We start from the raw sequence: 21,317 nt of genomic DNA on the forward strand, positions 1-21,317 counted from the left end.
TAGGGGTTATGTGAGTCAGAATGTGAAACTGACTAGATTCTGACCATGAAGTTGGGCCAGCTATCTTTTCTGTCCCGGCTGAGTGAAGAAGAAAGGCAAACAAAATACAAATCAAATGGACTTTTTTGGTAAGATTCTTTGTTTTAATAATCTCATCTGAGATTAGTAATCAGTAGGGACCATCACAATCCCAAACGCTAATTAATCATGAGCTTGGCCCTGCAAAATCACAACATTAACTTAAAAAGCATGACATTAAAAAGCCTCACATTTTGAGTCATGTTCCTTTAGCTTCTCATTTTGAAACCCTTTGGAAGCCCTTGACTCACATTTTTTCAGGCTTTTCTCTGTAAGCGCGAGAGCTAGAAACTTCATTACAAACTGAAACTCTGACATAGTCCCACGACTCGAGCAGCTGGGGTTTGCAGCACTGTTTGTCTAAAATGACCTCTATGTCCAACCTATTTCACACCCATCGTTGGGGTATCTTATTTCAGCACCTTGTCCAGCTGGGTGATCTGGAGAATAAGGATCCCACAGATGAAAAATGAACGATAAAGGTGGGGACCAAAATTTTCAAAGGTAAGTGCCTTGGAATGATTGATTTCCTCTCTTTAGCTTGCAGGGACTGGCTTTTAAGTGGCGTCGACATGGCCCGCTTCTTTCGGCAGCCTGCAGAGCCTTGGCTCTCAGACTTTCCAGACAGCTGTACCCCTTTCAGGAGTCAGATTTGTCCTGCAGACTCCCCAACTTTCACCTCACGTAAAAAACCGCTTGCTTACAAAACCAGCCCGAAAAAATACAAGCAAGCGTTTGCACGCTGTGGTTGAAAAATGCCGACTGTCTCACTTCTACCGTACCATGATCAAAGACGACAATGGGAGGAGAAAGGTTGCACGTGTGTATCATGGGCAGAGCGGAACCATCAAGCAGTGTGAAATTTCAGTTTGCACTGACTTTGCTCGGGCTTTTTAGGGAGCCGGTTGTAAAATGAGGCTGACCTTTCACTGAGCTGATGTACCCCGTGGAAGACCTCTGAGTACCCCAGGGCATATGTATACCGGTTAAGAACCACTGGGGTCGCAGGTGTACTCAATATAGGTTGAAATAGTTCTGTGGACGGGGAGGCATGGCTTCCGTGGCTAAAGTACAGACACGCCTGAAGGGTGTGGATAGACAACTGGTGCCCACGAGGGGAGGGGAATCGGGGGGGCCACCCAGAGGAACAGGAAGGGGGCACAAGGGAGCACCCATATACCAATCAAAATGTTGGCAGGGGCGTAAGGTGATAGTGCACCTCCTGGGTGCTACCATGAGTTGTCTAGGAGGGTGTGAATACGAATCCACATACCTACCCTAGCAGGGGTTCTCTACCCACCCACGCTCTGCCTTTCTCTCTACGCTACTTTTTGTGGCCGGGTAGCGGCCTGCTACTCCGGCAGCCAGGACAGACGCCGGCAGCGAGGAAGGCTCGGATCCTGTCGCTGACACATTCGCTACTCACCGCAGCACGGACGCGGCCTGCTTTTCACTGCCGTGTGCAGTGCCACGGACCTGCGCGCCACTGGAAGTGGTGTGTGGTGTCGAGGTAGCCTTCCTCTGGGTGCGCAGGGCTTCGTGGAACGGGGTCGTGATCTAGGTCGCGGTTTCTAGCTGAGGCCGCACAGCAAATAATGAATCGGGAGGGTATGTATGAATTGACGTGCCTACGTTAGCCACCTGCATTTGTTCCAAGCTACTATGAATGTATCACCTGAAACATGGGAGCTGCTTTCCTGACCAGGGGATACAAGTTCCCTGCAAATCTAACCTGTTTCCTAAAATGTCCCAAGGGAGATACAGGGGTTGTCTTTAAATAGTAGAAAGAACTAGGCCACGCCTGGAACGTCATATGCTCTGAAGGTATTTCTACCAGAGGGACTCCGGGTTTGTTGAAGCAAAATGCAGGACAATGTAGCACTTTAAAGACTAACAAGATGGTTTATTAGATGATGAGCTTTCGTGGGCCAGACCCACTTCCTCAGATCAAAAAAAAACCCCAGACTAACACGGCTACATTTCTATCCGGGTTTGTGTTTGCCCTGTATGAATCCAGTATGTGGCACATGCACATGGTGTTCCGAATGCCCTCTAGTGGTAATATTAATTATACACTTCTCAGTACAGGAAATGGCCTTTTATAAATAATGTATCTGGAATCCATTGTAGACAGATTGGGGGAAGGGGTGTATATTTGGAACTGGGATGAATAAAACTTTATAGCTGAAAACTTTAAGGTCTCTGCTTTTCCTTGGAAAACAAAGAGAAACTTCCCACATCCTATACCAGCAGAGTCTTATCACATTTGCGATTTAAAGTGATCTTTCTCTTTCTCTGTCCCATCCAAAGGAAAACAAGATGGTTTATTGAATGATCTTGTGTATGTGCCCACTAGCGCCCGCTCCTGGGTGGAATCAGAACTGCTCTATGACCCGTGGCCCTAGCGAAGTCAATGAGCCGGTGTAGAAGGGGGAAATTAGAAGAATTAAAAATGGATTTTGAACAGTTAATAGCTAAAGATGTACAAGCGAACATGCAATTCTTTAGTCTCTGAGGGGGAGCCAGGTTAGTCTGTAACTTTAAAGCCAGCGCGTAGTCCTGTGGCACCTTAGAGACGAACAGAAACCTATGGGATCATGAGCTTTGGTGGATACAACCCACTTCCTCGGATCAGCTGGAATGGAAATCACAGAATCAATATATTTATAATGGGGAGGAGACGTAGTTACACCTTGGTTTGGTGATGTGGTGGAAGCCTTAAGGGTTAAAGCCGATTACTCAGTGAAAACTACTGGCTGATGGTGTAAAACAAATGATTTTTATTAAGTGGAATGATTCTTTTATCAAAGCTAACAATTAGAAAATGGTTTTTTTAACTAACAATTGCCTAATGCTTTTACAGGGTAGAAAACTTGAACACAACTATACCTAACTGATTACAATTCCTAGATTACAATTTATTTATATTAAATCACTGTTTCTAATTTGCTTAACAAAAATACAAAAACAAAGACAATATAATGATAATAAAAACTTTGTCTAAAGCCAGCCTTTCTATGGTTATTTTAGGGCAGCTGGTGGAGTTAGTCATAAATCTACTTTTACAACTTAACAACTTCTGGACTTTTATTTCTAACACTTATACTTAACCTAAATACAACACTACTGCACAACACAAAATTATACGATTTACACAGTGTGGTTAACAGAACTTAGATACACTTTACAGAATTACACAGTGAAATTAACACAATTTAACTATTAATTAAACCAATAACTAATACATTTAAGCAATACTTACAAATCCAGCATTGATAACAACACAAAGACACACTAGAACTTGGAGCATGCTCAGGACTTGTGCACCCCTATATTTGACTTGAAGGGTGGGAAGGCAGCCTTAGGGTGATTCATTTTTTAGCTGGGCAAAAAAAGATACGTGCCTTTAATATACGGAACCTTCGTTGAACAAAGGGGTTGAGGGTCTTTTGTAACATAACCTGATATTTGGTACCTTATTAGGGTTAGTTCTTTGGCCGGGCCTGATAGGCTGGTAATGAGGCAACATGAAATACTGCCCTATAGGATTTTTTATGATGCCTGCCTGATGGCCCCGTGGACAGTGCTGGGTGTGGGCATGGTCAGTGTGCATGGCAGTTGCGTTTTATTTTCCTATGCCTACCTTTCTGCTTTTAAGGACTGGTTAAGAGAGTTTTATTTATCTTTTGCAGCTTGTGTTCTATTTTTTGATGCTTACCTTCCTGTTCTATGATGCCTACAAGGCTAAATCCCGTTTTACAGAAAACTGCATTGTGCTTCCCATGCTTTTTTGAGTATCTTACAGTCTGGGTTTTCTGTGAGGGGCCTTGTGTAGCAGGATGGGCTATACGCGAAGGCCATGGATAGAAAAAGCCTGCTTTTCAACACGTACCTGCCATTTCCAGCAGCCACACCTCACCCCTCAAACATACTCACCTAGGAACCTACCCCTGCAACAAACCCTCTTGCCAACTCTGTCCACACATCTATACAAGCGACACCAGCACAGGACCTAACCACATAAGCCACAACATCAGGGGCTCATACAACTGCACACTCTCTAATGTGACCCTCAAGTGCCAGCAATGTCCCTCTGAGTTGTGTATTGGCCAAACTGGACGGTTTCTGCACTGAAGGAGAAACCGACAGAAATCAGACCTCAGAAATGGTAACACACATAAACCTGTAGGGGAATAGACTGCCTAGGCCCTCGGGGAACGTCTAGGCTACATGGCTCCATCGACGGAGCCACGTAGATTAGGGTTGTAGGCAAAAGGAAATGAAGTGGCAATTTAAATAATTGCCGCTTCATTTAAATTAAAATGGCTGCCGCGCTGTGCCAATCAGCTGTTTGGCGGCACAGTGCGATAGTCTGGACGCTCTGCGGTTGACATCAAAGGCAGTGGTCAACTTTCCCGTTATGCCTCGTGGGATGAGGTTTACCAGAGAGATCGACAAACGCCTTTGATGTCGACCACAGAGCGGCCGGACCACAGCGCTGTGCCGCCAAGCAGCTGATCGGCACAGCGCGGCAGCCATTTTAATTTAAATGGCCGCTTCATTTCCCTTTGCTGTGTAAACAAATCTACATGGCTCCGTTGACAGAGCCATGTAGTCTAGATGTGACCTCAGTCTTGGATTTAAAAGTAGCCATTCTTCTACAAAGGAATTTCACCAGCCAATGACAGATTGAGAGCACGCAATTGGAATTCATGTATGAATGTGACACTGTTTTCCCTGGGCTTGAACACAGACGTTAACTGGATGTCATATTCTAAAGCCAGTCTCCCCTGCTTCTAACAACAGCATTTTTACAAAAAAAGCTAAAAATGCGACACTTCCACCCCATTTAATTAGCCTCATTAGCACCAGTCCTACAACTGATGGGTACTTTTTTCCTCCCCCCTCAGTTTTAAATATCAAGGTCCACTCCAGCTCATCATCTGAAGAAGTTGGTTTTACCCACGGAAGCTCATGAAACTATATGTATTTTTGTTAGTCTCTAAGATGCCACTGGACTACTCATTGTTTTTAAAGCAATTCTTTTGGTGTATCAAAATCAGGAAATCTGTGAACGAATTCACGGGTCCGTGGTATCCATGGAATCCACAAAGGGACTAATTAAGAAAGATAAGGACATAGCTGATTTCTTTGCATCAGACTTCCCTGCATAGATCTATGCCCAGATTTGCTTTTTCCTGGCAATGAACATGATCGATTCTCAGAGACTGAGGCATCAGAAGAAGAATTTTCTGGAGCAAAGTTATAATTTAATAACCAGTAAGTCACAAGGCCTAGTCAAGCGTTTGAAGGAGCTTAAATATGGCGCAGCTGAGTTGTTAACAAATATACGTGCATGTGAATTAATCACCGCCGCTGTAGCGGAGGAGTGGAAAGCAGCGTGTATTGTACCCATAATGGGGAAAAAAGGGCTTTAAGAGTGATCCGGGGAATCACAGACCTGAACGCTCTACCTGGCAAATGGGTGGAAACAATAATAAAATTCCAAACAATGAAACAGCTGGGAGTTCATGGCATGACAGGGCCTCACCTGCATGTCTCCCTAAACAATTATAATTCCTTGATTGTCTCAATGAAGTGCTGGATAAAGGCAACCTGGACAATGTCACTTAGTTAGCCCTTCAAACCATTGAAACGGTCCCGCAGAAGCGGGTCCTAAAGAAGCATTCGGAAGTATCCTAGGTAGTCATGGGGTGAGAGGCAAAGTATTGTCCTGGATGTATAACTGGCTAAGAGATGGAGTATTAAGAGTAGAATTAAATGGTTGGTTTTTATCATGGCAGAAGGTTGAAAGTGGGGCCTCTAGGCTCCGTAGCATGTCCAGTGGTGTTTAATATCATAGAACCCTAGGGTTGGAAGAGACCTCAGGAGTCATCGACTCCCAACTCAATCATCGACCAACCCCAACTCAATCATCCCAGCCAGGGCTTTGTCAAGCCGGGACTGAACACCTCTAGGGATGGAGATTCCATCCCCTCCCTAGGGAACCCAGCCCAGCGCTTCCCCACCCTCCTAGGAAAATAGTTTTTCCTAATATCCAACCTGGACCTGCCCCACTGCAACTTGAGACCTTGTCCTGCCATCTGTCACTACTGAGACCAGCCTCTCTCCATCCTCTTTGGAACCCCCCTTCAGGAGGTTTCAGTTCAGGTAGTGCTTTGGAGAATAGGTCCCTTCCAGTTCTAGTGTTCTAAGATTCCAGCTGCAGGCTGCTATCAAATCCCCCCTCGCTCTTCTCTTCTGCAGACTAAACAAGCCCAAACCCCTCAGCCAAACCCAGGAGATGAAAGTTGTTGAGGGGGAAAAAAAAGGGGAGGGGGAGGGAACAAAAAAAAAGCCCTCTAAGAGGTCACCCCTCTGGCTTTCTGTCCAAGAAAAGCATTTACCTGTCCAGTATTTTCTGTTTTTTTTTTTATCAGACAGGGGCCAGAAATAACGGACTTTCCGGTTGAAAACTGGACACCTGGCGTCCCTAGGACAGGCAGGAATCTGCCTTAGCCCCCCACGGCTGCTCACCTGATCCCCCTGCAGCAAGGAGACCCTGCGCCCGACATCCCACCCCCGGTACTGGGTTGTGACTCATCCTTTGAAACCTGCTGCTCTAGTTTTTAGTTACGAGCCCCGTGCTGGGGTTCCCTACCCCTGCTCCCCTTCTCTTCCCTGAGACGGGACCGTGCCTCGGTCTCAAGGATTTAAACCATGTGGGGGTGGCCAGATGATTATTACCAAGCCCCAGAGGAGAAAGGGCCTTCCGATGTCGCCCCAAAGCATTTCTCCGTGGATCACGACCTGCTATGCACTGGCAGTGCCCGCTGTGCCTCGGTTGCATGCCTGGCACGGGGGGAGGGAGTCTGCCAAGCCGCGCCACGGGGGTCTGTCGTGTTTTCCCTCCCCCCTGCACTCCGGAGCATAGCGCAGCCTTGGCAGATGCAGCTCTCTGGGTGCAACGCGTTGTAATTTACACACACAAAAATAAACTCATTGTCACGTTAAATTTACAGAAAAGAAAAAAAGCCCAGCCTGACTGACAGCCCTTGAGAGGGGTGTAATATAAATAACCTGGCCCCGAGCCCCCCTCCATCTCCCTGTCAGTGCTAAGGGCCCTTCTCCCCCCCTTTCACACCCCAAGACAGTATGAAATAGACTGAAGAGAGCATGAGGGATTAAGGGTGGTGGTGGAATGCGCAAGTGAACAAAACTGGTGGCGTCTACCGGGCGAAAGCTTGGTGTTAGGGCCGAGCGCACTGCAGTCATGAATGAATTGACTCTTGCCGCCTCCCCATGCTGCAGGGAGGGAAATTCCCTCCCTCTTTTGCTCACGGGGAAACTGAGGCACGGATGGGGTGTCACTCATAGAACCGGGATTAGAATCGACCTCTCCTGCTGTAACCACTAGACAATGATGCCTCTTCTCTGACAGATGCTTTGGGAGAGGTGGTGGACTCCCTTCCAGTAGAGGGGCTCGCCTGTCAATTTGGCAGTCTCTCTGCCTCAAACGGGCACACCGTGCGTACTGCCAGACTGGCTGCCTCCCGCCTGAAAGGAGCAAGTTCCGTGCTACATCTGCTCTCGACCGGCTTCCATCCCAAGACCTTACGAACGGAATTTTCCATAAGGCCACCGACCTCCTCCTCACCTAGCATCCACATGTACATGGTTCTGACCAGTGGCAGAGACTTCACATGCGGCGCCGAGTCCTGTGGCCGCTTTTGCAGATGCAGACTAACACGGCTACCCCTCTGATGTCAGAGACTTCACATGCCATCCTTTGGTGGACTATAATGCATGCATCCAACCGAGAGGTTCCCTTATAAGGCCTGGGGGACACCCAATGCCCTCTCACAGTTGGCACCTAGAAGTCCTGAGTCAAACAGGGACCATATCAGCTGTGGTCTTACCTATTTGGCAGAGTTCTTTTGCTACAGCCTAGGGTAGGCTGTGTGATTGTGAGTCCCTCTGTGAATTCCCTTATTTCTCTGGAACAGAAATATACACCCAGGAGTTATTATGCAGACAAAGCCTGAGTCTTCTACAGGCTGGAGTCAGGAAGAGTGGCTGTGCGGTGTGTGCACTATTCTGGCGCTGAGACAATCTGGGTTCAGTTTCTGGCTCCGCCACCGGTCTGTTGTATGGTCTTGGGTGACTCACTTATCCTTAGTGGCCTCCTCTGTAATATGGGGATAACTGCACCTCCTTGGGGTGGAGTGAGGGGCTCGCATACTACAGGCCTTGGGAGCATGTCATCCTGAACGAGTGATGCAGTTTACGTGCAGCTTCGTCGGCCCACACGCTAAGCGGGGAGTGGTGAACATTTGTAGAGCAGATTGAAAGTCAAGAAGGCCTCCAGTGTTCAGGGGAGTGGGAGCCAGGACTCCTGGGTTCTCGTTCCAGCATTGCCACTCTCTGTACCTCAGTTTCTCTGTCTAGAAAATGGGACTAACAGCACTGAGTGTCTCCCTCCCCCCCCCCCCCATCAAGGAATGTGGCTCCTGCCTTAGTTGTGTTTTGGTAGCCCCCTAAAGACTCCTGCTGAGACAGGGCTTCTATTGTGCTAGGTGCTGTACAGACACGGAGTGAAAGACCCCTCTAACCTAGGGAGCTTACAGTCTAAACAGGTCAGGTGTTTAAGCGAGGAGTGAGGGGGGATTTGAGAGCAGCTTTCAACTTCCTGAAGGGGGGTTCCAAAGAGGATGGAGAGAGACTGTTCTCAGTAGTGACAGATGGCAGAACAAGGAGCAATGGTCTCAAGTTGTGGTGGGAGAGGTCCAGGTTGGATATTAGGAAAAACTCTTTCCCTAGGAGGGTGGTGAAGCACTGGGATGGGTTCCCTAGGGAAGTAGTGGAGTCTCCATCCCTAGAGGTGTTTAAGTCTCGGCTTGACAAAGCCCTGGCCGGGTTGATTTAGTCGGGATTGGTCCTGCCTAGAGCAGGGGGCTGGACTTGATGACCTTCCGAGGTCTCTTCCAGCTCTATGATTCTAGGTGGGCACAGGGTGACACAGACGTGAAACTTTACCAAGGTCACGCAGCAAGTCAGTGGCAGAGCCGGAACCAGAATGCGGGGCCTCTGTCATGCCAAAGGTCAGACTAGCTGATCAGAATGAATTCAGGAAGCTGGGTCTCTGAGGACCAGCCCAGGGCCCCTGCACCATGAATACTGCCTTGGCAGGCTGAGAGCCTAACCCAATGTCTGGAAAGTGCTTTGAGATCCTCCAGGGAAGGGGACAATAGAAGTAATTACCAATCTGATACTCCAGTACATTAAGACTGACGTAAGACAGCCGGGCTGGGGCCTCTCCCTGCCATCTCTGGGCTCTGTTTGTGCTAGAGACTCAATAAGCTTTGACAAAGAATCCGATCATTCCTTTTATTAGCATTTCACTTACCAAAAAAAAAAGAAAGTCTTTATTCCCAGCGAATGAAGGCAGGAAGCAGCCTGTCAGCTTTTTTGGCCGATTCTGTATTGATAGATTTAATTGTGGCCACAATTAAATTGTATTGATAGGGATTCAAATTGAAGCAAACAAAAACAAACACAAAAACGCTTTTAATGGAACAGAAATGAGATGTGGAGGGTGAGAGAACCCAACAACTACAGATCCCGTCAGCTGTCATCCGGAAATAAGCAAGCGGGGAGGAAAAATGGGAGAGCCATATGTCTTTTGATCCCTCTACCCTCCCAGCTTTGAACATATGTTTCTGGTGGTTGGACCAAGTGGCTGGTGGATGGCTGGACTTGGGGGCTTTCGGGGCTGCAATTAGTAGTCGAAATACAGCCACCCGTCATGCATTTGACAGCATCAAATGGACAGGATTCCCCCACCTCCAGAAGTCATCAGTCATCTGTCTATTTTAGAAATGTCTGTCTGTCCATTTGTGAGGCTGTTTGCCCAAGAACTCCTCCTAGATGGGAAGAGCGAGAGCCACCAAATTTGGAAGGCAGCGTCCTTGGCTCCTAACTTAAAGGGTAGGAATGGTGTCCCTAGCCTCTGTTTGTCTGGAAGTGGGAGACGGGAGGGATCGCGTGAAGATTACCTGTTGTGTTCCCTCCCTCTGGGGCACCTGTATTGGCTGCTGTCGGCAGACAGGGTGCTGGGCTGGATGGACTGTTGGTCTGACCCCGTGTGGCCGTTCTTATGTTCTTAAAGCAAGATCAGGGTTTGGTTGTGCCAGGAAAACAGGAACGGCCTGGAATGGGACTGTTGTCCAGAGCATGCCAAGGGAGGGGCTGCTGTGTGGAGGGGTGTGCTATGAGAGTGGCCACTGGGGGCAGCGAGTCCGCAGGGCAGAGCTATCCTGCAGCGTGTCCACTGCGGGGCAGCCGTGCCCCCAAGAGAGTGGCCGGCAGGGCCGGGGCTCCGCTATCTTGCCTGCCACCAGACGAGGTAAGCAGCCCCCCTGCTCCAAACCCCTCCCCGCTGCTCTTGACCATGGCGCTGGCAGGGGGGAAGGTCCATGCGGCAAGGAGGGGGGTGGGAGGATATAGAAGGCCCCTAGTGGCCAGGGGCAGGACTGGGGGGAGGGAAAACCTCACCAGATGGGACCCTCCGCCCTGAGCGCCTCCGCCCTTACTCTTGCACCCCCCACACCCCCAGCCTCCTGCCCTGCCTCCTACACCCCCAGGCCGTGCCCTGACACCCCCCCCACACACTGCCAGCCCCCTACCCCGCCTCCTACACCCCCAAAACCCTGCCCTTAACCCCCCCCACACACTGCCAGCCCCCTGCCCTGCCACCTACACCCCCAGGCCCTGCCCTGACCCCCCCCACACACACTGCCAGCCCCCTGCCCTGCATCCTATACTCCCCAGGCCTTGCCCTGACCCCCCCCACACACACTGCCAGCCCCCTGCCCTGCCACCTACACCCCCAGGCCCTGCCCTGACCCCCCCACACACACTGCCAGCCCCCTGCCCTGCATCCTATACTCCCCAGGCCTTGCCCTGACCCCCCCCCCCACACTGCCAGCCCCCTGCCCTGCCACCTACACCCCCAGGCCCTGCCCTGACCCCCCCCACACACACTGCCAGCCCCCTGCCCTGCATCCTATACTCCCCAGGCCTTGCCCTGACCCCCCCCCCCACACTGCCAGCCCCCTGCCCTGCCACCTACACCCCCAGGCCCTGCCCTGACCCCCCCCACACACACTGCCAGCCCCCTGCCCTGCATCCTATACTCCCCAGGCCTTGCCCTGACCCCCCCCCCCACACCCCCCCCCCCACACTGCCAGCCCCCTGCCCTGCCTCCAATACCCCCAGGCCCTGCCCTGACCCCCCCCCCCCCCACCCCCAGGCCCTGCCCTGACCCCCCCCTCCACACACACTGCCAGCCCCCTGCCCTGCATCCTATACTCCCCAGGCCTTGCCCTGACCCCCCCCCACACACTGCCAGCCCCCTGCCCTGCCACCTACACCCCCAGGCCCTGCCCTGACCCCTGCCCCCCCCCCTCCCCGCCCCACACACACACTGCCAGCCTCCTGCCCTGGAGGACCCGGCAACGCCAGGTAAGTCTTCTCGCGACATCACGCAAAGCCAGGTGCAGCAGGGGTGGGTTGGAGAGATTCCCCTTGTGTTCCCGCTTCTGCCTGAGGAGGGGGCTGTGGGAGGCCCCGAGCTAGTTCCTGTCACGGGGATTTCTGTAGCTCCTGGGGGTCCCAGCGTTCTGCGCCCCCGGCCCCGGGCTGTCTGCCAGCCCCGCGTTCGGCCCGTTGGCCTCCCCCAAGCCGAGTGACCAAACGACCATGGCAGCAGCCAACACACGCTGCAAGTGGCCAAGACGTCGGCCCCTGTCCTGTCCACCTCAGACCCGGCTGCCGCGCGCCCCGGAGCTAGGAGGGGTGTGCCGAGGCCTCACAAACTGGTGCCAAGCCCAGCCATCCAGCGCCCCATGGCACCATCACCCCAGAGCTCTGCTGGACGGAGACTAGTTCCCGCTCTCAGTGCCGCTATTCAAAGCCGACCCTCGTGACTCACCAGTCTCCTCCATGCCCACGCGGTCCCTGTACAGTGGGGACAGCGAAACTGTTGGCCCCTGGGGAGGTGCTGAGTGGAGGAGGAAACATCTTGAGGAAACTGTGGAACTCCTTGCCACAAGAGACCCCGGGCCTCGCCGCATTCAGGGTCACACGCCCAACCCAGCCCCTCAACGCGTCCTTCATGCTCTGCCCTCGCTCCCTTGCACACCTGCCTCACGCACGGCACGCTCACTCTCTTGCACACTTATCCGGAGACGTGTTGCACGCCTACCTGCAGACATGCTGTGCATGCTCAGCTCCCACCTGGAGACACATGCTCCCCTTCCCCTAGCCATGTGCTGGCACTTCATTAACCAACCAATCGGTTCTTCGGGCAGGACAGAGGGAAATTGCTGTTGCCTGGGAGGTGCCGGGATGCACCGGGGATGGGGTTGTTCCAACGAGCTGTCATTTTCCTCGGCCACAGAGGCCTGGAAGGCCAGCCTGGCGCTGGGCCGAGCCAACCACAGACAGTCTTGTCGATGGGCTGTGTGGCTGGTAAGCCCCGAACCATAATGCCGGGAACCTGCGCTGGCCGGCATCCCTTGATCCTGCCTCGCCATGGACTCTGGGGCCCATCTCTCCTCACTGCTGCTGGCCGTGGCCGGGCAGCGTCTCTCCAGCCCCAATGGCGCCAGGACCCAATGGCAGGACTTGCTGCTGGGAACATCGGGCAGCGAAGTAGCGGGTGCGAGCCAGAGGCACACGGGGGCAGGCTGTGGTGAGGGGGCTGGAGGAAGCAGGCTGGGTGTGACCCCAATCCAGGGCGTGCAGGGATTAGCTGCAGGGCGGGTGAGCTAAGCAGGCCACGGGTGGGGCGTCTGTCTAAACGTCCTCTGGAATTCCCTCCTCCTCCTCAGGGGTCCTGCGCGAGGTGGAAGGACGCAGCCAGCTGGGGGCCCCCTTGGCAAGATGGGCCTGAAACAGCTGCTGATGGTAGCCCCCGGGGGCGGCCGCAAGGGACATGGGGAGAGACAGCCTCCTACTGGCCTCTCGGCCCTGCAGGGCTCCTATGCTGGGGAACCCCTCCCTGGCCCATGGGCTAGCTGCAGGGGGGCTTTCCCAGGCAGGATAGATCGCAGGGGGTCAGGGACACAGTTCCCGGCTCTCTCCCGGCTTTGAGGGCGGCCATGTTGTATCCCTCCCCAGCCCCACCCCTGCAGCCTCTGCCTCAGCATCCCTCAGCGGCGGAGCTGGGTGTGGGGCCCGGCGCCTCAGCAGCAGTGTCATGACCCGCGAGGGACAATCCCCTTGGACGCTCGAGCCCAAAGATGGGGAGGGACATGGGACCAGCTCCCCATGACTATCACTCCTGTAGGGTTGGCAGGAGCGTTGCCAGGTGTCCGGTTTTCGCTCGGACCGTCTGATAATTGCATCTTCTGTTCAGTTAAAAAAACCCCAGAAAACACTCGACATGTAAAATGTCCGTTATTTTCTGTTTTTCTCAGACAGAAGGCCGGTGGGGACATGTTTGCCCTGGCGCGCCTGGCGGGGGTGGGTGTGGACAGGGCTGGCCCGTGCGTATCGGCCGACTCAGCCGTTGCCTTCCACGGGGCGCCCAATGATGATGTCATGCCATTGAGGGCCATGCAGACGGGGACGCCTGTTGTGCGTTCTGCCTGGGGCGCCAGATACCTGGTCCCCAGTTTTGCTCAACCAATTTTTTCCCCCACTATGTTCGGGATTTTTGGTGAAAGTATCTGGCAACCCTAGTTGACAGAAACACCCCACGGCGATCAGGGCCCCAGGGGGTGGTAGGAGCTCCTCTTCAATGGGCCTAAAATTTGAGGCACGGTGGCCGAACAAACATGGGGGTGGGCAGAGGCCTTTGCACAATGAGTAACTTGATGAATCCACATGACTTCTTAGCTTCCCTTAACCTTTGCCTCCTACCCCTGGAAAAAGTGGAATCTCCTTGGTGCTGTTTCGGGAGGTTTTTCCTGTAATCACTGAAGAAGGAGCAGCAATAGTTCTATCTCCCAGGATCTCCCCTGCTGGGTCTGGGCGTTGCAGGCCATGCAGCCTTTGTCATAACGCCTTAAGTGAGCTGTCGTGGGCGTTTAATTTAGATTTACTCCGACAGGTTGTGTCCGTTAATTAAATATCAATTGATTGTTCAGAGAACACTTCCTTGGGTTTATCGCGTTTCTGCGAGACAAATCAAAGTGCCATGTCATTAACTCACAGCTATGCGATCCATACATAATGGCGCTCTTATTAATACAGTCGAGTTACGAGGAAGTTTTAGACAATTAATATTTGTGGGATAGTTCGTATCAAGTTAATTACGTCAGGGTTATGTTAACAATGCGGACATCTGATAAGCTGGATAATTAACGTCTTTCTAGTTAGCATTGTCCCTGGTGCCAGTTAAATGTCAGCTGTGTCTTAGTGGCCATGCTGGCTTTAATTATATGTGGGCTACAAACGGATTTGTTTGTTACATGATAACTAGACTCACACTCTTATCATACCTGAGTGATCCCTGTATAAACAGCTGCCACGTTTCCTCTCAGAGGTGGCTGCATTTCAGTGATGGGTGAGTGAGCCCTGTATAAACAGCCGCCATGTTTCCTCTCAGAGGTGGCTGCATTTCAGTGATGGGTGAGTGAGCCCTGTATAAACAGCCGCCATGTTTCCTCTCAGAGGTGGCTGCATTTCAGCAGCAGGTGAATAAGCCTCCTGTATATGTTTTGCTTAGGCTTTGGAGTAATAATATCCTGGATGATTTTATTTAAAAGCACTTCCCTGCCCTGCTACAATCAAGACCTCATTGTACGAGGCATGCTAAAAACACATCTCCGCTGAAAGTGCTGCATTGTAGCTGTGTGACTGTAGCGCTTTAATGAAGACACTCTATTCTGATGGGAGAGTTTCCCCGTCCGTGTAGTTGTCACCTCCCCCACAGGTGGTAGCTGTGGTGGCAGGCAATGCGCTTCGGCTGACATAGTGCATGGGGGCAGGGGTAGGCTGGTAGAACTGCATCATTCAGAGGTATGGGCTTTTCAGGTCCCTGAGCGACCTAACTCCAGTATCGGTCTGTAATGTCAATCCGACCTAAGAGTCAGCTGGTACCCGGATGAGGTACCGTTTTAAACAGGCAGTACAGATTTTTTATCCCTATATACAGACCTTTAGCAGTATAACTCCATCCCGCAGGGGTGGGGAAAACCCGGTTGTAGGAGGGTTGTAGGATGTGAGAAGCAGCCAGCAGGGCAGTGGCAGAGAGAGGCGAGAAGCGGCCAGCAGGGCGGCGGCAGAGAGAGGCGAGAAGCGGCCGGCAGGGCAGTGGCAGAGAGAGGCGAGAAGCAGCCGGCAGGGCGGCGCCAGAGAGAGGCGAGAAGCGGCCGGCAGGGCGGCGCCAGAGAGAGGCGAGAAGCGGCCGGCAGGGTGGCGCCAGAGAGAGGCGAGAAGCGGCCGGCAGGGCGGCGCCAGAGAGAGGCGAGAAGCGGCCGGCAGGGCAGAGGCAGAGAGAGGCGAGAAGCGGCCGGCAGGGCGGCGGCAGAGAGAGGCGAGAAGCGGCCGGCAGGGCGGCGGCAGAGAGAGGCGAGAAGCGGCCGGCAGGGCAGAGGCAGAGAGAGGCGAGAAGCGGCCGGCAGGGCGGCGGCAGAGAGAGGCGAGAAGCGGCCGGCAGGGTGGCGGCAGAGAGAGGCGAGAAGCGGCCGGCAGGGCGGCGGCAGAGAGAGGCGAGAAGCGGCCGGCAGGGTGGCGGCAGAGAGAGGCGAGAAGCGGCCGGCAGGGCGGCGGCAGAGAGAGGCGAGAAGCGGCAGAGAGAGGCGAGAAGCGGCAGAGAGAGGCGAGAAGCGGCCGGCAGGGCGGCGGCAGAGAGAGGCGAGAAGCGGCCGGCAGGGCGGCGGCAGAGAGAGGCGAGAAGCGGCCGGCAGGGCAGAGGCAGAGAGAGGCGAGAAGCGGCCGGCAGGGCGGCGGCAGAGAGAGGCGAGAAGCGGCCGGCAGGGCGGCGCCAGAGAGAGGCGAGAAGCGGCCGGCAGGGCGGCGGCAGAGAGAGGCGAGAAGCGGCCGGCAGGGCGGCGGCAGAGAGAGGCGAGAAGCGGCCGGCAGGGCGGCGGCAGAGAGAGGCGAGAAGCGGCCGGCAGGGCAGAGGCAGAGAGAGGCGAGAAGCGGCCGGCAGGGCGGCGGCAGAGAGAGGCGAGAAGCGGCCGGCAGGGCGGCGGCAGAGAGAGGCGAGAAGCGGCCGGCAGGGTGGCGGCAGAGAGAGGCGAGAAGCGGCCGGCAGGGCGGCGGCAGAGAGCAGCAAGCAGGCAGGTGGCAAGTGACCAGCGGAGTAAGATGCCTCTTTACCTCCCGCTCTCGGGCCGGGAGGTGAACTCTGGGGATGCCCCTCTCAACTCTGGGCCTGCCCTGGCCAAGGGCAGTGACTGTGAGTGGGTGCAGGGAAGGGCTGACACGTGAAGGGCGTTTCCATTGCTGGGTTTAAAAACCCAAGAGGAAAAGGACACTGCCCAACCGACTTGGGTGGGGCTTTTACTCCTGGTTTAGGTTTGTTTGCCTGGTGTTTTCCCAAATGAATGCCACCTTCATTCCCTCCATTTTAGTACGAGTTTCTTTTCCGCACTCAGACTCGCTGCTGGCGCGTGGGGGGGCATTGCCTCCCAGAGGTGCCCTGGGTTGGGGTGTGAATTTCCCAGGTTACGGACTGGGGGGCTGGAGAGGAACCCCTAGATATTGAACCCGGCCTGGCTGCTGTTGGCTCCACCTGGCAGAAGGGTTTATCACTAAGTAAACAGGGTTCCCAACTTCCAATTAATTCTTCAAAGTGACTGTCAGTTCCTGGCCCCCATCCTGCAGGGTGACATCACTGGTTCATGTGGCTGTCCCCAAGGGGCACTTCGTGGGCGGGGCTAGCACCTCTGATGGCAACCCCTGGAACCACCAGCAGTAGGATGTTCACAGCTGCCAAATGGCAGAGGCAGATTTGAACTCTCCCCATGCTATGGGATGGAGCTGATCCCCCAAGGCACAAAATCGGCCTCCGTTCCCGGGTCATTCGGGTTGGCGACGGCTGGGGCAGAGCCACCTATGGTTTTCCACATGGGTGGCATGTTTGTCTCTGGGCTTTACTCCTCAAAACACAGGTGTTACCCATTGAAATTATTAGGCAGCAGGTGTAAAACAAACAGAAGGAAGCACTTCACGCAATGCACAGTCGACCTGTGGAACTCCTTGCTGGGGGATGTTGTGAAGGCCAAAGTTATAACTGGATTCAAAAGAGATCTAGATAAGTTCATGGAGGAGGGGGTCCATTTGGGGCTATTAGCCAAGATGAGTGGGGACACAACCTCTTGCTGCCAGAAGCATTAAATTGATGACGTGGCTCTGGAGAATCTGACACCGGCCACTGTTGGAAGAGGATACTGATCGAGGTGGACGATTAGTCTGACTCACTGTGGTTGGTTTTATGTTTTCATGGCCGCCACCGGAGCCCCTCCTCCTGGCTCCATTTCTTAGGCCACGTCTTCACTTCCCAGCAGATCAACGCAGCTGTGGGGGCTCATCCGGAGTTCAATTTAGTGTGTCTAGTAAAGACCCACGAAATAGAACCCAGAGGGCGGCGCCCTATGGACTCTGAAACTCCTGCTCCTCGCGAGGAGTAAGGGAAGTCAACGGAGCATTTCTTCCAGCTGTGAGGATGGCGCAGGAGCTCGGCTTAAGGTACCTCGGCTCCATCTACGTTTTTTTTACACACCTGGCGTTGTGTGCCGCTTAAGCCGACCTTCGGCTGTAGGGTGGACCTAGCCTCACTGTGTTGAAGAAGTCACACCCCATAAACAAGTCTCAGAGGCATGGGCAATGGGGGATCCCATGGGTTGGGGAGGCAAACCCCGCCCCCAGCCCTGCCCACTAGGGCTCAGGCTCCACCCCCCATCCCTCTCCAGCCTCCTCCCCCCCACCCTCACAATGTGTCTGCTGGCCCTTCCCCCCTCCCTGCCCCAGGATAGCACCCCCCCAACGTCCCCTGGCTCTGGAGAGCCAACAGGCGGCGTGGCCCCGGAGCTCCGGAGAGCCGGCTAGCAGGCATGGCACAGGGCTGGGCATGGGCGGGGCCAGGGGTGGCCTAGGGTACCCACCGCCCATGCTCGGAGGGGTCGCCGTGTTAGTCTGTATCTGCAAAACCGACGAGGAGTCCGTGTTGGAGCCTAACCCCTGAGCATCACCCCACCTGCAGCTATTCCTCCGGGGTGTGCGTGCGACTGGCCTGCGGGGACCAGGACTTGCCACAGAGATCTCCCTCGGCGTTACGGTGCAGCCCCAGCTGGTTAGCGCGCCGGGACAGCATCCCTGCTCCGGACACCCAGGGTGCGTGCCAGTGGCAGGGGCTTAGGACAGCTCCTCGGGGCGATTCCGTGGAGGAGGATCTGGGATCCAGTGTAGCCAGCCTTAGTAGGAGCCCGTCAATCCCAGTCTGCCAGATCTGCCGGCTCCGGGCCTGAGACACACTCGGTCCAGGGGTGGAGGGCCCGTGTTCTTCGGCTGCCCTCTGCGTGTGTCTGTCTCTCCCTCCCCCCACCGGGGCATAAATAAAAGATTCGCCGTATGTACCTGGCCTGTTTGTCGTGGTGAAATATTCATGGGCTGCTGATTAAGTTTTCAGCAAGGGCCCAGCCATCCAGGTGTGCTGCGGGGCTCCAGCGGCGAGGAAGGAGTTGGCACGTGGAGTTGCTGATCATAACTTCTAACCCTTCCCCCCATTTGGTGTATGCTCTGGGGTCCCAGGAGCGGATATGGGGTAGGTTGCTGCGCCCTCCAGTTTATAGGCTGGAGTCCCATCTCTGTGCTGCCGGACGGGGGCGTTTCTATTCATCTCTCCCCCACATCCTTAGATGGTTGCTCTGGGTAGTGACCAGCAAGCCATGGCCTGCCTCAGCTGCTAATTCCTGCCAGCTGGGTTCACAGCCAGCTGCGGGAGCAGAGCGGGGAGCCGTTCCTGGCTCTGGGGCCCTTCCTTGTGAGTGCAGAGGAGGAGAAAATGCGTTTTCGAGCCTTGTCCTAGTGGGCAGAGAAAGCCTGGCTCTGCGGTCGCTGGCTTGTGACCTCGGATCGATGGGGGAGATGGGTTCCAGCCAGCCCTGGGTACAGGGGAGGGCTCCTTGGGTGCTCAGGGAGGCAGCTGGCAAACTTCCCCTCAGAGAGGAGGGTGCTGAAGCCGGACCCGAGAGAGCTGCTTGCACTTGTGTGGTGAACAGGACAAAAAAGGCCTCCAACAATCTGACACAAGATCCACACCCCTCCCAAGTCACCGTGTGTCACTCGCTGGGGTGCCTGGCAGGGTCTCCGCCTGTGGCACTGTGTGGTTCAGTCTGCCGAGGGCTGCGTTACCACGGTCTCCTTCTGGTTGTTGGCCATGGCGGTCCGCAGGGGGTCAGACCAGATAACTGGGGCGCAGAGGTGCTGGCTCCGTGGGTGTTCCAGGGCTCGAGTGCCCGTGGGCGGGGGGAGAAATGTTGGTGCGCAGCAGCAATGTGCCCTCTGATCTTTTTCATCCATGTGCGGAATATTTTTTTCGACGTGCACCGTGGCACGTACACATGTGCACCACCAACAGAAACAAGAGTCAAGCTGTGGGTGCCCTGCCAATCCGCGGGTCGGCATTGGACTCTCTCCTGCGCGGCCGCACAAGTGCACAGCTCACGGGGAACGCTGCTCAGCACCCGCCAAGCACAGCTGAGAGGACCAGGGATGGTGTGGTGGTGCCGCTGACCAGCTCCTTGGCAGCACCCCTATCAGCTAACGGGTGGCGGTTCAGGGACGGGGGAGCTGGAGGGAGCCTGGGGGAGTGAGTCTAGTAGGGGCAGGAAGCGACAGGGTGAGGGCAGAGCCTTGGTGGAGAGGGTGGAGTGAGGGCAGGGTCTCTGGGTAGGAGGCGGGGTGGGACGAGGGGCGTGGAGGCGGGGCCTTGGGGGGGAGGGGCAAAGAGGGGCGGAGCCTCAGAATGAAGTACCCGGGGGAGGGGGAAAGTAAAAGTCGGCCCTTGTGCTAGGGCGTCTCTTCAGGCCGTAAACGCTGTGGCTCTACTAGGGATGTTAATGGGTTAACTGGTAGCCCAGCTAGGCTGGACCAACCTCCACCCACTGCGGGTCAGGGGCTGCTCCAGCCCAGCCGGGCCGGACATGCCACACCATGGTCCCCCCCCCCCCCAGTTTCTACTCTGCTTTCCCCTCCCCCTCACTTGCTGCTTTTCCCATCTCCCCCTTCCTGCAGCCCCACTGAAGGTAGGAGGTGGCCTGGCTGAGTAGGGGCTGCTGTGGGTGACGATCCACCAGCAGGACCTGGACTTTAGGGGTCTGGTCAGTAGCTCCCATGGTGGCCTGTGGCTGAGGCCCTCGGCTGGGCACTAGAACGAGGTTCTAGTCTAGGTGCTGCTGTTGTCCAAAGCTGACATCCCCATTGACCTCAGTGGGCGTTGGCCTGAAATGAGTCTCCTCTGAAGGCCAGCAAGAGGGGCACCGCCTGGCTTCGTGGGGTGCGGCGAAAGGGGCTGCTGCCTTCAAGTGGCCTGTGACTTGTCTGGCAGCGGAGGAAAGGGCATGGCTGGGCCCCATGGAGCTGCCTTGGGAAACTGACATTGACACTTTGCACATCCTGATTCTTGCCAGCAGGGGGTGCTGCATGCAGCCCCAGGGCTGGAACAAGCTAAATGGGAATGCCCTAGGGGAAGAGATGGGGAGCAGCTCCCCCACCCAGCTTGTGCGTGAGTCATGGGAGAATCCAATTCACAAGCCTGGGAGCTAGGACTCCTGGGCTCATTCCGTCTCTGTGCCTCAATACCTCTCCCTGCCTCCCAAGGCTCACATCTTGAATTTGCTTGGAGTTTGTGGCATGCCTGGAGATGCGTACATGCAGGTTGCCAGTAAAGGAGGATAAGGATGAGATTTTATTACCCTAGCTGGTACTACTGAAGATGTTGTTTGTCATAGAATTAGCTAGTATTCTGTTGGACCCTTTCTGAGCTGTTTTCCTGCAGCAGAGGGTTCCACAGGTTACCTAGGTTGCACTTTCTGTTACCCATTCAGAAAGTGGGATCGAGGTGCCCAGACATTGGGCAGCCCTATGAAACCCCAAGGTAGCGCTTTTCAGGGGCATCGGAACAAGCTCTCAGCACTGCAACCCACTGCATGAATCTGATGCGGGAGAAGTACGGGACCTGACGCTGACCTGGGTCTGAGGTGAAGCAACATCTCTCATGAGCA

This window comes from Pelodiscus sinensis, chromosome 2, assembly GCF_052426305.1.
Source record: "Pelodiscus sinensis isolate ZL-2025 chromosome 2, ASM5242630v1, whole genome shotgun sequence".
In the NCBI taxonomy this organism is placed as follows: Eukaryota; Metazoa; Chordata; order Testudines; family Trionychidae; genus Pelodiscus; species Pelodiscus sinensis.